This window comes from Tupaia chinensis, unplaced genomic scaffold, assembly GCF_000334495.1.
Source record: "Tupaia chinensis unplaced genomic scaffold, TupChi_1.0 Scaffold000264_1, whole genome shotgun sequence".
Lineage (NCBI taxonomy): Eukaryota > Metazoa > Chordata > Mammalia > Scandentia > Tupaiidae > Tupaia > Tupaia belangeri.
In genome coordinates, this window is record NW_006159744.1 from 197,389 (window position 1) to 212,082 (window position 14,694).

Consider the following 14,694-nt stretch of genomic DNA (forward strand, 5'->3'; position numbering starts at 1 on the left):
GACATGCAACCAACTGAAATACCCACGAACAGATGAATGGATTGAAAAAGTATGGCACATATACTCTGTGGAATACTACTCAGCCATAAAAACAAACAAACAAACAAACAAAAACAAACAAACAAACAAAAAAAACCAAGAAGACCCTGGCTTTTGATAGAAAATGGATGAATATGGAAGGTTTACTGCTGAGTGAAGCAAGCCAGGCTATGAAGGAGAGACATTGTATGTCTCCACTTAATATATATCAGATGTCTGCACTCTATGGCTGAAACTGAATGAATAAAGGTTCTAGAAACTTAGTAAATGGTTGTGAATACCAGATACAGTGTGGGAAGAGGGTGGGTGAAGGAGTAGAGTCTGAGGAAAAACATTAACGAGAAAAATAGAGAGGCAACACATTTATGGGACAAAGAAATGCATTATTATCTATTGAAGACAACTTTTTTTTTTTGAGAAGTTTTTGCTATAGGGCGCGTACGCTCGCCAGACAGAGAGAGACAGAGAGATAGAAAGCGAGAAATCACCCCCCAAAGGGGGTGGCCACGCCACAATCCCTTCTCCTCCATTCCCCTCTTGGGATCTTGGGCACGCACGCACACGCGCCCGGTGTGAGTTTAAGCCACTGGGTCCGGGACTCGAACCGCGGTCGACTACGTGGGAGTCCAGCGACATAGCCATTACGCTAACTGCTGGTCCCTATTGAAGACAACTTTATACTGTTGTCAACTGGACTAGTGAGAAATGTACACATGTTGGAATATTCACATTGTACTTAAGTAACATGAGATTGAATATATATAAGAAATTGAAATAAAAAGAAATAATATAAAAAAAAGAAATCCATGTTATTTTGTAGTAAGTCAACAATGATACACAAATACTGGCTTTGTGAAATTTATATATTCACATGATGAGTTTGTGGACTCCCCCTACCAAACACACACTTTATAACTGTTGTTTTGGCCGTAGATAATTTTATAGATTATAGGTAAAATAGTAGATAGATATAATCTAATTCCGAGAGACCAATGACATTGCAACAGAACAAATTTCATCTGTTACCTCTATGCATTTTCTTAAGTATGCATGATCAGAATACCTCTACTAATGTGGCTCTAGAAGGAAATCACTGTTTACTGTCACAATCTTTCTGTGTCAACCTTATGTAGAAAACAGATGATACCCAAACTGAAACATAAGCTATATCACCTGTGTATTCTAATAAACAATTGGCAGAAGTGTTCAAGAATGTCTTTTCATCAATAAAACATTTTCATCACTTCAGAAAAAGCATCTGCTGAAAGATCATTCTGCCTGAAGATTATGAGAAAATAAAATGTAAACCTACTTTTTTAATTTAGAAAAGATAAGCCACAAATAAGAAAGATACTGAACAGAAAAATGGTTGATGTGACCAATGTAGAAGGGACTTCAGAGCTGATCTATAACGCTTTTGTTGTATAACTTAAAAGACTTTTAATATAAATTTATTAAAATATGCATTGTTTTCTTTTGTGCAAAATATTTATTCAAATATATTTTTTCAATTTTTTAATGTTATAGTCTTTGCCAAAGTATTTAGTTGTCAGTCTAATATGTTTATGATTACTATTTCTGATTAAAGAAAATAGTTTTATTAAAATTAAAATCAAGAAATATTTACTTATTCATTTGCCCACTGTAGTCTCTCCAGTCATTTTTTTAAAGGTTTTTTTTTTTTTCTTAATTGATTAAAATTAGAGATTTTTTCATTAGCTAGTGTTTGGAAATAGGAAATCACAAGGTCTCTCTCAAACATGCTATTGACAGATTCTGGTCAAGGAAAATTTTTAATTTACTTGCTTTACTTTTTTCAGTATATATAAAAAAAATTTGAGATGAATGCCTTTGGAAAAGGCAGCAATTCTAAATAGAATATCTCCTAAGCCTCTGTTTTGTTCAAATCAGTACATTTTGCTTAATACACATATACACAGTATGTATTTGTTATATGCTAAGATATTCAAGCCGATTTATTTTTATTTACTCATATGAAATTTAGTTCCCAAGAGTTTAGTTGCTTGAAATCCAGGCAAATTTGTAATTTTTAGATATTTATGTCTTCCATTATTTTATATTTTACCAAAGCAATAACTTGTTCAAAAAGAAATTATATTAATCTAATGAAAAGTTAGTAACTCAATATTTTGGTTTTATATTATTAGTTTATACACTTAATAATGGTATACTTTTATGTAATTTACTGTAGTATCTTATAGTTTATAATATGGTATAATATTAATTCTCAAGATTCAGACATGTTTGCTGAATGGTAACCATATAAAACTATAGTACACTGGAGGTGTTTTTTGCCATTCTGTTCATTTCACTTAATTTTCCTTGTAATTCTTATAATAGATACCTATTGCTAAAATCTTATTTTCATCAGTTGAGAAATCCAAATGACCCGTTGTTCTGCTAAACCCTGCCAACTACCACACAAATTAATACTATTTATAAAGTCCAAATTAAGTACCTATATTTTTAGGAAGATTGTGTATGGTGCAAAATGAAGGTTTTTTTTTTTTTTTTTTCCTTTTCCCAAGCCATAAAATGAGTTTGAGTGGTAGAGTCAAGAGCCTCTAACTTTTGAGTTCATAGTTGCACCTAAGAACTATCTGGTAAAATGTCTTAACTGCGAGGAAAAGGAATGAGTCTGTCGTATAGCTTACTTATAAGTCCTAGGCCACGGAGGGCTTTATAAATGAAAATGAACACCTAGAATGACTGTTGGAAGCCAGAGCAGTGCACAGAGCATCTGTATAATGTGCTCTACGTGGTTGGCATTGCAAAACAGACAAGCTGTCACATTCTGTACTAGCTGAATATTCTAGGGCTCTTCCTCTGTCAGCTAAGGTAGAGGACAAGGCAGTAGTCAAACCTCGAGGTGACAAAAACCTAAAGTAGTGAGTATGGTGAGTCCTGTATTATAGAGGAGAATTTACAAGTGTAGTTAGGGAGAAGCATCTCTTGCCACGGAACCTATATCATAGTCCAGTGCATCTTCAGGCTGAATACATCATTATTAAAATTAAAAAACACATTCTGTAATGATAGGGATTGTACCCAGGAAATCTAAACCTTAAAACACACACACACACACACAAACCAAAAACTCTAGAGGGTTATTTTAAATATTTCTAACCCAAACCCAAATCAAGTATTTATAGTACTGTAATCATTAAATTGGAGGAAAGAATAACATATAATTTAATAAAGAATGTTGCCAAGAATTTAATAGGCTATATTAATATACTTCAGTTTATTAAAAAGAATCTACTATTTTGTTTACATGGTAAAAATTGTATTATCTTTATTGATTATTCTCAAAAAAATTAAGCATTTAAAAATTTTTATATGAATTTTCTTCATAAGCAGAGAATAATTCTTTAATGGCATGCACATGATTTTAGGAGACAATCTATGAATTATAGCTATTTGGTGCCACCTAGTGGTAAAGAACTTTTAAAATCAGTTTATGGAACCTTCGCTTTTAAAAAAATTTGTAATGAAACATAATTTATTGATAACTGAATTATCTCCCACGAGAGATAAAAATTAAGACAAAATTTCTTTTTCACTTATGGACATTAACTAATATCAGCTTTTACACTCAACACTAGAATGACATTTGGTTTGATTGATATGGAAAGCTTTAAGACTAAAAGCTGATTTGGAATTGATAGGTTTTTATTCTATCTATTTTTTTTTTTTACTAGTTGGTTGGTTTCTAAAGTCTGGACTATAGAGCTAAAATTGATAAAAAGTTAGAGATGATGCACTGTCTTGATTCTTATTAATTGCAGTACTACTAATATAATAATTGACATACTCACATCCTTCAGCAGGTAAAGTGAAAATAACATGCACCTCTAGCATGTGGAAGATTTAAATATGTCAGATATTTTTTCACAATTCAGGAATAATGGGCATTTCAAATTTAGTGACCATGCCATCCCAGCCTCCTGTCCATGCACTTATTATTGTTCCACTCAGAGCACCCAAAAGGAGAAGGTGCACAAAGCCGGTGGCCATCCCTGGGAATGACTGGCTGGACCTGGGGCGTACTGGGCAGATACGGAAACAATCTGATTCTGTCTTGTGGTCTTCTGGAAGGGGGAGACTGAGGGTCTAAATCATATGAAAGATAGTGTTTAATGTGAAAACTCATGATGAGCCAAAGATGAGGCCAATGTCACAGAATTCTCAACGTCATTTTCAAGTTATGGAATCCATGATGTAACAGAATAAAGATAGCTTTAGAAAGGTCGTAATACTAGAGCCATGTGTAGGGACAACAAAAGTGAGGGAAACTATAATGTATGAGAGAAAGGAATAATCTCTGAAAAAATAATCATTAAAATTTCTAATTTACATGTAATAGTAGCACAAATTTATGAAGTATTGTGTTTTTTAAAATGTATATATTGTATAATGATAAAATCAGGATAATAAACATATCCACCACCTTACATATATATATATCTCAAGATATATATATATATTTAAAGAACTACTCATTTAATTTTATTTATTATTATTATTATATTTGCTGTAGGGCATATGCACACATGAGAGAGAGAGTTAGAAAGCAAACTGCCAGGTCCAGAACTTGAACCATGGTCAGCCATGTGGGAGTCCACTGCCTTGACCATCATGACACACCTACTGACCTCCTCATCTGATATACTTATCAAGATTTTGTATTTTGTACATTTGAAATCCTCTCTTCTAAGTATGTTGAAGTACATATTGAACAGTCTCCAAGTATCATTCTCTGTCCTGCAGTACTCCAGCTCATTCCACTCACCTCCTTGTATTCTTATACTTACTAACCAAGTTCTCATCCTCCAACTTTCTCCTCCTTCCACCTTCTAGCATCCACCATTACACTAGCAAGGAATAATCTTCATTCTTGAATTTCAGTTCCAGTCTTCTTGTGCCCATACTTTTAATTTTGTTTCTTGATAATGCCTTCTTTTTGATCCTCTCAACCAAGTGATCCCATACTATAAAGTTATGTTTCCAAATTGGTGAAATATATTTCATTAAGGGACCAACAGATGACATAATGGTTACATTGCTGGACTCCCATGTAATTGACCATGGTTCAAGTCCTGGACCTGGTAAGTTAAAACTTCCGCCGGGCATGTGTGTGTGTGTACCCAAAATCCCGAGAGAAGAATGGAGAAGGTATTATGGCAAGGGCATCTCCCCCCTGGGGAATGATTTCTCACTTTTGTCTCTCTCTGGCGAATGCACATGCCCTATAGCAAAAATCTCTCAAAAAATAAGTTTATCTCATCAAGTGGAGATGATACTTTTCCCAAAAACTCCGAATATCAGATCATTACTAGGAAATTACAATAGAATATTTTCCTGAAGTTTTAATTTTACACTAAATTTTTAGATCATTTATTATGCTTTTGATAAAATTTTTTATTATGTATTTTTTTTCTTCCATATTTCTTTTCCCCTTTCTCCCATTCAGCAGGCACCTAACATTGCTTGTTGCCTCACAAAAGTGTTTGGCTGGAGAATAAAATGGAAGTTCCTGGCCTGTGTTTCCTGAAGTCTAGACTGGCTGTGCTTGTGTAGAGATTAGGATCATATCGCACAAGGCAATGTCTTAGAGAAGCATGAGGCCAAAAAGACAGCTCTTCTAGAAAAATACAAATAATGGGGAATAGGGAAGAGAAAGACTTGTAGGACCAAAGCACTGAAGAGCTGAGTCCTCCTTTAAAGCATTGCTGGTGATAGGGAGGAGATAGAGCAGTTAGGCTTAAAGGAGGAAATGGCTGTATGCTCTGTCCAGGCAGGAGGATCATACATAGCCACCAGAAGCTTTCCTATCTCAATAGTATCTCAAAAGGGACAGTGAAGTTCTCTGGATCTGCAAGACTCTGGGGCGAGGCAGGAAATCTGTGTTGATGACCAAAGCCACATGGGCTCCCTTTCCCTCATCCTTGACCCTGGGGAAGATCCTAACTGTGCCATCGTGCTGTGAGATTCCAGGAAGGGCTGAGGTTAAGTCTTTTAAGACCAAAGCAGGGACCAGCAGATGGCTTGATGTTTAAAGTGTTTGATTCCCGTATGGATGACTGTGGTTCAAACACTAGACTTGGCAACTTGAAAATCACACTGGGCACATGAGTTTGCATGTCCAATATCCCAGGAGGAGACTGGAAGAGAAGGGATTGCAGCTTGGCTATCCTTCCTGGAGCATGACTTCTCACTTTCTCCTCTTTGTCTCCTTTGGACTCTCTCCAGTGAGTGCATGTGCCCTATGGCAAAAACCTAAAAATAAATAAATAAGAGCTCTAAGCAGAATGGAGGCTATGTTCTAGAAATGATGTTCCACAAAATATGTCGTGTACTTCTTATACCTGGGCTAAAATTTCACTGTATAATTCTAAAATATAAAGTGCTTCACCGCTATTTTACATTGATCAATATTTACATTATTATTTTTTTTCTTTTTTTGGAGATATTTATGCTATAGGGTGCATGTGCTCGCCAGAAAGACAGAGAGAGACAGAGAGACAGAAATTGAGAAATCACCCCCCGGGGGGATGGCCACGCCACAATCCCTTCTCCATTCTCCTCTCGGGATCTTGGGCACGCATGCATACACGCCCAGCATGAGTTTAAGCCACCAGGTCTGGGACTCAAACTGCGGTTGACTGCATGGGAGTCCAGAGACATAGCCATTATGCTAACTTTTGGTCCCAATTTTATAAACATGTTATAAAAGCTTTTTCCCCCCACTTTCAGGATTTTTCCAAAAACCGGGTGCTTCAGTTTAAGTCAAGTATTTATTAAAACAAATAGTCCCAGACTGCTTTCCATATGTACTATTTCTCCAAGGTTTGACTTGGGGGACATTTTTTAGAGGAAATGTTCAGATTCTTAGTCAGCTTTGGGATCAACCCTAGCTAAGTGTAGCTCTGAAAATTACACCATGCTTTCCATTATCTCCTGTGTCTCTTTGTTTATTTTTTTGTCTAGATGACATGTGTAGTGATGACAGTGGGGTGCTGAAATCCCCAAGAATTAGGATATTACAGTCTAACTGTCCCTATAGATCTAACAGTATTCTGTTATGCATTTGTATGCTCTGGTGTTGGCTGTGTAAATGCTTATAATCGTTACATCTTCTTTGTGAATTAAACATTTAGTATTGTATAGTGTCCATCCTTGTCTTTTTTCACCATTATTATTTTGAAATCTATTTTGTCTTAGATCAGCATTGTGACGCCAACCTTTTTTTGGTTTCCATGTGTATGAAATAACTTTTTCTGTTCCTTTACATTCAATCTCTGTACGTCTTTATCAATGACATATGTTTCTGGTAATCAATGTAGAGACGGTTCCTGTTTATTTTACCCATTCAATTCATCTGTGTCTTTGAATTAAGAAATTTAATCTGTTAAAATTCAACTTTATTATCAATATGTATGGACTCATCCCTGTCATATTGTCTGTCATTTTTAAGTTGTTTCATGTTCTCTTATTTCTATTTGTCTCCCTCTCATTTTCCTGATTTAGTATTCCCTTAAATATTTTCTGAAGAACTGGTCTAGTATTGGTAAATTCTTTCAGCTTTTGTTTATCTGGGAATAATTTTATTTCTGTACTTAACTATAGAGTTTGTTTGAAGAACTTTATACATTGGAGAACAAATTATTTTCACTAATTTTCCTTTAAATCACTATATAAGTGGATACATGCATGATCTCACATGACTTCAATTATTTAAGGTAACTGTCAGTCCATGTGATGGTTCTGAACTTCCCTGGCAAAAATACTTTCTGGACTAGAGAAAGACTATTTGAAATACCTAAACAGAATAGATGTATGTTTCTCCTTGGTTTTGAGTTTTTCTTTATAGCCTATCATTAGCATTGTCCCAATCTTAGGATTCGTGGGACAGGAAAGAGAGTTTGCTATCAGTGACTCATGTCTTACTACCATTTACCTTTCAGAATTGTGTTTAAGAATTGGACCACACAAAGTTTTGTTTTGTTTCAGATAATATACTTTTTTTTTAACATTTATTTATTTATCTATTGATTTGTTGTGATTTTCAAGTCCCCAGGTTTGGATCTCGAAATGTGGCCAGCCATGTGAGAATCCAGGGCCTTAGCCAACATGTTGCCTGCTGGCCCAGACCACACAAAGCTTTGAGGGGTTCTACTCAATGAATAATGTCTTCAGTGCGAGAATGTCAACATGCATAACTTAATTTCCACCAGAAATTACAGCTGAAGATAAATGATATTTTTTCTCAGAGGGCATCAGTTAGGAAGAGAAGATGGTAGAGAGAGAGCAGGTAGCTTTATTATTGCACTCCTCACAGTTTGGACAGTGTTAGAGCTGAATTTATTTGAAAAGACCTATTAACTCATGGAATAGAAAGCAAAAATAGAGCATACAAATATACTTAATACTACAGTGCAGGGGTGTGTAGACTCTAATCTGAGTTACTTTGGTAGACAGGGTGGGAGGTTAGTGCTGCCACTGATCTCAGAGTAGACCACTTGACTGCCCAGACATAATAGGAGACTGACTTAGGACAGGACATGGGTGACAAATAGTGACAGACTAAATTCAGCCCTTCAAATCTTTGTTCCTAAATGAGACATGCTTGGGTCCCACGCTTATCTTTAGAAAGTACTTGCTATGATCTCAAGATTGGTGGCCTCCCCAAATCCATGTTTTTGTTTTTTGTTTCTTCTCTTTTTCCTTTCTTTCGCTTTCTTTTCTTTTCTTTTTCTTTTTTTTTTTGCTTTCTTTTCTTTTTTTTTTTCTTCTTTTTTCTTTTCTTTTTTTTGCTATAGGGCATATGCGCTTGCCAGACAGACAGAAAGAGACAGAGAGACAGAAAGCGAGAATGCCCCCCCCCCCAGGGGGAATGGCCACACTTCAATCCCTTCTCCTCCATTCTTTTCTCAGGATATTGGGCACACACGCACATGCGCCGGGTGTGAGTTTTAAGCCACCTGGTCTGGGACTTGAACCGTGGTCGACTATATGGGAGTTCAGCGACATAGCCATTATGCTAACTGCTGGTCCCGATATGTTGAAACTTAACCCCCAGTGCAGTAATATTAAGGGGTGTTTATGTCATGAGGGCTTCATCTTCATAAATGAGATTAGTGCCCTTAAAAAAGAGGTTAACGGCTTCAGCCTAGCCTTGTCTGCCACAGCAGCTGGGAAGGCTGTGAAGCAGAAAGCCTTCAGCAGTCACAGAATCTGCTGGTGTCTTGAACTTGGACCTCTACAGAAATGTGAAAAACAAATGTCTACTATTTATAAATAACTCAGTCTAAGGCATTTTTCTTTTCTTTTCTTTCTTTCTTTCTTCTTTCTTTTTCTTTTTTTTTTTTTTTTTTGCTATAGGGTGCGTGCACTCACCAGAAAGACAGAGACAGAGAGACAGAAAGCGAGAGAGACATCACCCCTAAGTGGGGATGGCCATGTCGCAATCCCTTCTCCTCCATTTTCCTCTTGGGATCTTGGGCATGCATACGCATGTGCCCAGAGTGAGTTTAAGCCACTGGGTCCCGGCCTCGAACTGCAGTTGACTACATGGGAGTCCAGCAACATAGCCATTATACCAACTGCTGGTCCTGCAGTCTAAGGTGTTTTTCTACAGAAGCACAAATGGATTAAGACAGTGCCCAAATAAAGTCTGCCAAATTAAACTGAGCATAGAAACCTCCAGAAGAGCGCCCTTTTCTAAGATAAATGGAAAATACCAGTAGCTCTGGGATTCTGCAGTGGCGTCCAGTACTCTTCTAGGAGTCTTTGCTTGCTTTTATCTGGCAGTTTGGCTCGTGTTCACATCATTTTATTCAGAATCTAGTCATAAAATAGGTATTTTAGATAAAAAATGAGGTCCTCGGTTTCCAGTATAACTTACATATGCCTTCCCAGAGTGATACACAAAGTAGTTGGGTGCACAGGGAAAGCCTGATAAGCCAATCTGAGTTTTTGGGAAGTTCCTTAGAGAACATAGTGAACAGAGCCAAGTACTGGAATTGATCGGGTAAAGACTGTGAGAAGAGCATTCTAGAAGATGGAACCACACAAGGTAGAGGATGGGAATATGATACCACGTGGTACATGTGAGGAACACATTCTAGCAGATGTAGATGATGAATAATGAAGATTCAAGGCACTGGCAGGACAAATAGGGAAGATGACTCTGAGAACATTTTAGAAGGTGAAATTGGTTTGATATAATGGTAGGAAAAATTCTTAATATGTCTTGTGATTCCGAGTTTACTGATTGGGTAGAAGATGGTCTGACATAGGCAGGAAATCCATGAGGCCAAGAGAGATTTAAGCAAAGACAATAAGGTATTTGAAGTGTATTTGAGGTGCCTCAGGGGCATTTATTTGACTACAAAAAGCAAGCAATTGGCTATTTAGACCTAAAGTGCTAAATAGGTGTCAGTGCTTCAGATACATATATGGAGATTTTAAGCATCCAAGTGGTAATTAAAAACATAGGAGACAGGACCAGCAGTTAGCGTAATGGCTATGTTGTTGGACTCCCATGTAGTTGACCACCGTTTGCGTCCCGGACCCGGTGGCTTAAAACTCACTCCAGGCATGTGTGCGTGCGTGCCCAAGATCCTGAGAGGAGAATGGAGGAGAAGGGATTGTGGCGTGGCCATCCCCCCTGTGGGTGATTTCTCGTTTTCTGTCTCTCTGTCTCTGTCTGTCTGGGGAGCGCACGTGCCCTATAGCAAAAACATCTCAAAACAAAAAAACAAACAAAGAAAACAAAGGAGAGGATGATTTCAATCAAAAGGGTTTAGAATGAGAAAAGCAGTGGCCCAAAGAGGGACACCTTCATGTATGGGAGGTGGTTATAAGGTGAGTGATCACACATTGTCTGCATGTATAGCTCCTATGAGTTGCCTGGTCATTGTTGCCTTAGATGACTAGGACTCGGTCTGTACTTGTTAGTACAGTTTTCTCCCAAACTCACTGACTTCTGAGACCTTATGATTAAGAACCCTAAAATATCTTCTTTTTTTCCTTTTTTAAATAGACATGTTAGCCTGAGTTTCTGCTTCTCTGTTTGGCTCCCTAATACAAAAGTAAAAGTCTTTAAAAAGACTTTATTTACGGAGTCACTCATTTCAACTCATTTCAATCTGTTGACTTCATAGACTTACATTGTCTTATAGGCTCCTTGGTTTCTGTAAGAAACCAGGGTATAATGCATTGTGGAATCCAGTGGTTAGGAAACTTTTTTTTTTTTTTTAACTCAGTAAAACCAACGTTTCAAATGAGCTTTAGAAGAAGAGGAATAAATCAGGGCTGTTCTAATTAAAGCTGAGTACACGTCCCAGAACAACTCTTGCTCACATCCCCACTTATCCCTGTAGCTGCCGTTTAGGGCTTCTGTAGAACCCTGGGACTTTATAGGACATAGACAACAACCGTTACAGGGTAAATAGCATGCTATTCATGAAAACAAAATCTAAACTTCGTTCTGCAGCTCACTGGCTATCTGACATTGGACAGATTGCTTAGTCATTCTGAGCCTTATATTCTTCCGCTATAAAATATAATTACTTCATGGGCTTGTTAGCATCAGATGAGCTAATGTGTCAATGTGAAACGCAAAGGCCAGAGGAGTCTCAATAAATGTTAATTTCTTGCCTCACTCTATCTAGGTCTTAGTGGACAATTTGTAGAATCAAAATAAAATCATAGTTTTACAGCAGGAAAGTGTTAAGATCTAGTCCAATATCCCTAGGGAGTGCCTTTTTAAATGTCCACCTCAGATGGTCATTCAGTAACTGCTTAGAGTGCAGAGAGACTTGGAAGCTCTGTGGTTTTTGAGAGTGTGGGAGAGAGAGTCTGTTTCACAGAGGTATATCTCAGATAGAATAAAAACCTGACCCATTATTCTAAATTTTATTCTTTAGAACAATATGTGTAATGTCGTTCAAGTTTTAATGGTAACCATTCACATTTTAAAGCCAGATTACTAAGTGTTACTCAAATTATGATCATACTATAAACATACAATGTGTATATGTATGTGTCTAGAGACACCATCTGTAGAGATTTATGTAAAAATATAAATTGGGACCAGGAGTTGGCGTAATGGCTATGTCGCTGGACTCCCATGTGGTCGACCATGGTTTAAGTCCCGGACCCGGTGGCTTAAACTCACGCGTGCATGTGTGTGTGTGCCCAAGATCCTGAGAGGAAAATGAAGGAGAAGGGACTGTGGCATGACCATCCCCCCCTGGGGGGTGATTTTTTGCTTTCTGTCTCTCTGTCTCTCTCTGGCGAGCGCATGTGCCTTACAGCAAAAACCTCTCAAAAAAAAAAAAGGAAAGTTTTCCCTCTAATAAGCTTGTACTTTCTCAGATAATATCTTTTTTTTTTAATCTTTCTTTGTTCTTGATCCTCATAACAATTTAAAAATAGATAAGGGAGATGTTATTTTAATTCTGCACATGCATGCACGTATACATACATACACTTACACACCTAGAACTCAGAGGGATGAAGTGTTCTTCTGAGTAATTTTCTGAGGAATGATGGAACAAAAATTTAACTCAGATCTTTTAACTCTTTTTCTTCCCACAACACTTTTTGTTTTGTTTTGGTCTTTTGTAGCCCAAATGTCCCAGTGTTCTCAGCTCTGTCACTTTTGTCATAACTATAGACTTCCTATCATTTGGGTCATTATTTCCTGAATGCATTCCTGTCTGTTAACTTTCTAATTAAAATGAACTCTTTAGAAGTATGCATAATACTCAGGTGTAATTTGAAAAGCATATAATATCATTTATTACTTCCTTGATTAGGACATTACACATTTATTAAATCAAGACATAATACTTTTATTAAATATGCATGCATTTCAGCTAATTTAAAAACAATATTTTATATTTCCATTATAAATGTAATGTATGTTCACTGTAGGACATTTGGTAAGTACAAAGAAGCACATAATCACTCATATATCACACATAGTTTCTCTACCCAGAGGTAACTTCTCTAAATATTTTTGTGCCTTTTCCTATCAGAAAGGAATTTCTATGGAGACAGGGTATTAATTTATCTTGTTCAATGTTCACTCCATGCCTACATCAGTACTCAATTAGTGGGCACTTAATTAAAATTTGTTAAGTGAATGAATAAAATATTCATGTTTTTGTATTTATATTTTCGAGTACATAATAAAATCTGTAAAATTTTATATCCTGACTTTTTAAAGCTCATATTAAATTGTTGATAGTATTAGCATTTTTCTGTTTATTATAAATTGTTTCAGTCATCGTATGATTGTCTAATTCTCTGTTGAGTGAACATACTATCTTTTTATGAGATACTTTAAATGTTTTTTATATTTTGATGTAATGACAAATAGTGCCAGCACCATTACTTGTGCATATTCTCATTTTTTTTTCTGAGAAATGGCTATTGCAGGTATTTCCACAGTGATATTATTAATTCAAAGGCATGAAGAGTTCAAAAGGAAAATACCTTTCCTTTGCCATAGTTACATAGAGCTTGAGTACATATTAAATTTGTGACCACCTATTTTCATTGACTTTTAACTATTTTCACTTCAAAATCTACATATACACTCAGCAACAAGCTCTAGCTATGTCGTATGGACAGTATAAATTCATGTTATTGTATCCTTCTTGTCTGTTTTTCCTCTCACTTGGCAATATCAAGCACTTCTTTCAAGCCAGAATTAAGTAGCAGTTCCACGGTTTGCTTCTACTACCTTCTGAGAGATGAAATTGTCAGCAAGACAAGTCAAGAAATTTTCTGATGCTTAGCTTTTTAGTATAATGAGATTTCCAGCAGATGTCTTTATAGTGGAAGTGCCCCATTAATGTTGTATTTTTTCTCTGTGACAGATATTTAATCTGTGTTAAGAAAGCAATGTCCATATCTTTTGTCAGGCTGGGCAATCTCTTATAAGCTGTTACACTGTATTCCTCTAGTTTTTCTCTCTTCATATGACTTTTATCTTTACTCATCTATAGATTTCCACATGAAAGTCCTTGTTAAAAACAAAGCACAAACATTTTTTCATAAAAACAAGATCACAATGCTTACTAGGTCTAATTTTAGAAGCTCTAAATTTCAGTTATAAATAGAAATCCTAGAAAAGTCTGAAAAGTAAAATGACAAAACTTTAAAATAACCCATGGTCTTTCATTATTTTTTCATTGCAAGAAGTCATGTGCATTTGCAAGAGAGAGAAAGAGGGAAGGAGAGGGAGAAATCACCCTTCAATGGAAAGTGAAATTTCACATTTTTAAAGATAGCATCTATTAACATTTTGTCGTATTTTTTCTAGAGTTTTTCCGAGGTGTGTGTGTGTGTGTGTGTGTGTGTGTGATCCTTTCACAACTATCTTAGTATGAAATCTTTATACACATGTATGATGATCTTCCCCTGATAGATTTTTGAAAAATATGCCATACTACTTAAACTATTCTATATTCCTCCATCCTGGCAAACTGAGCTTCTGCAATCTTTGCTAGTTTTATAGGGGGAAATTGATTTTTATAGCCAATCATCATTTTATATATATATATATATATATATATATATATATATATATATATATGTGTTTGGAGAGATTTTTGT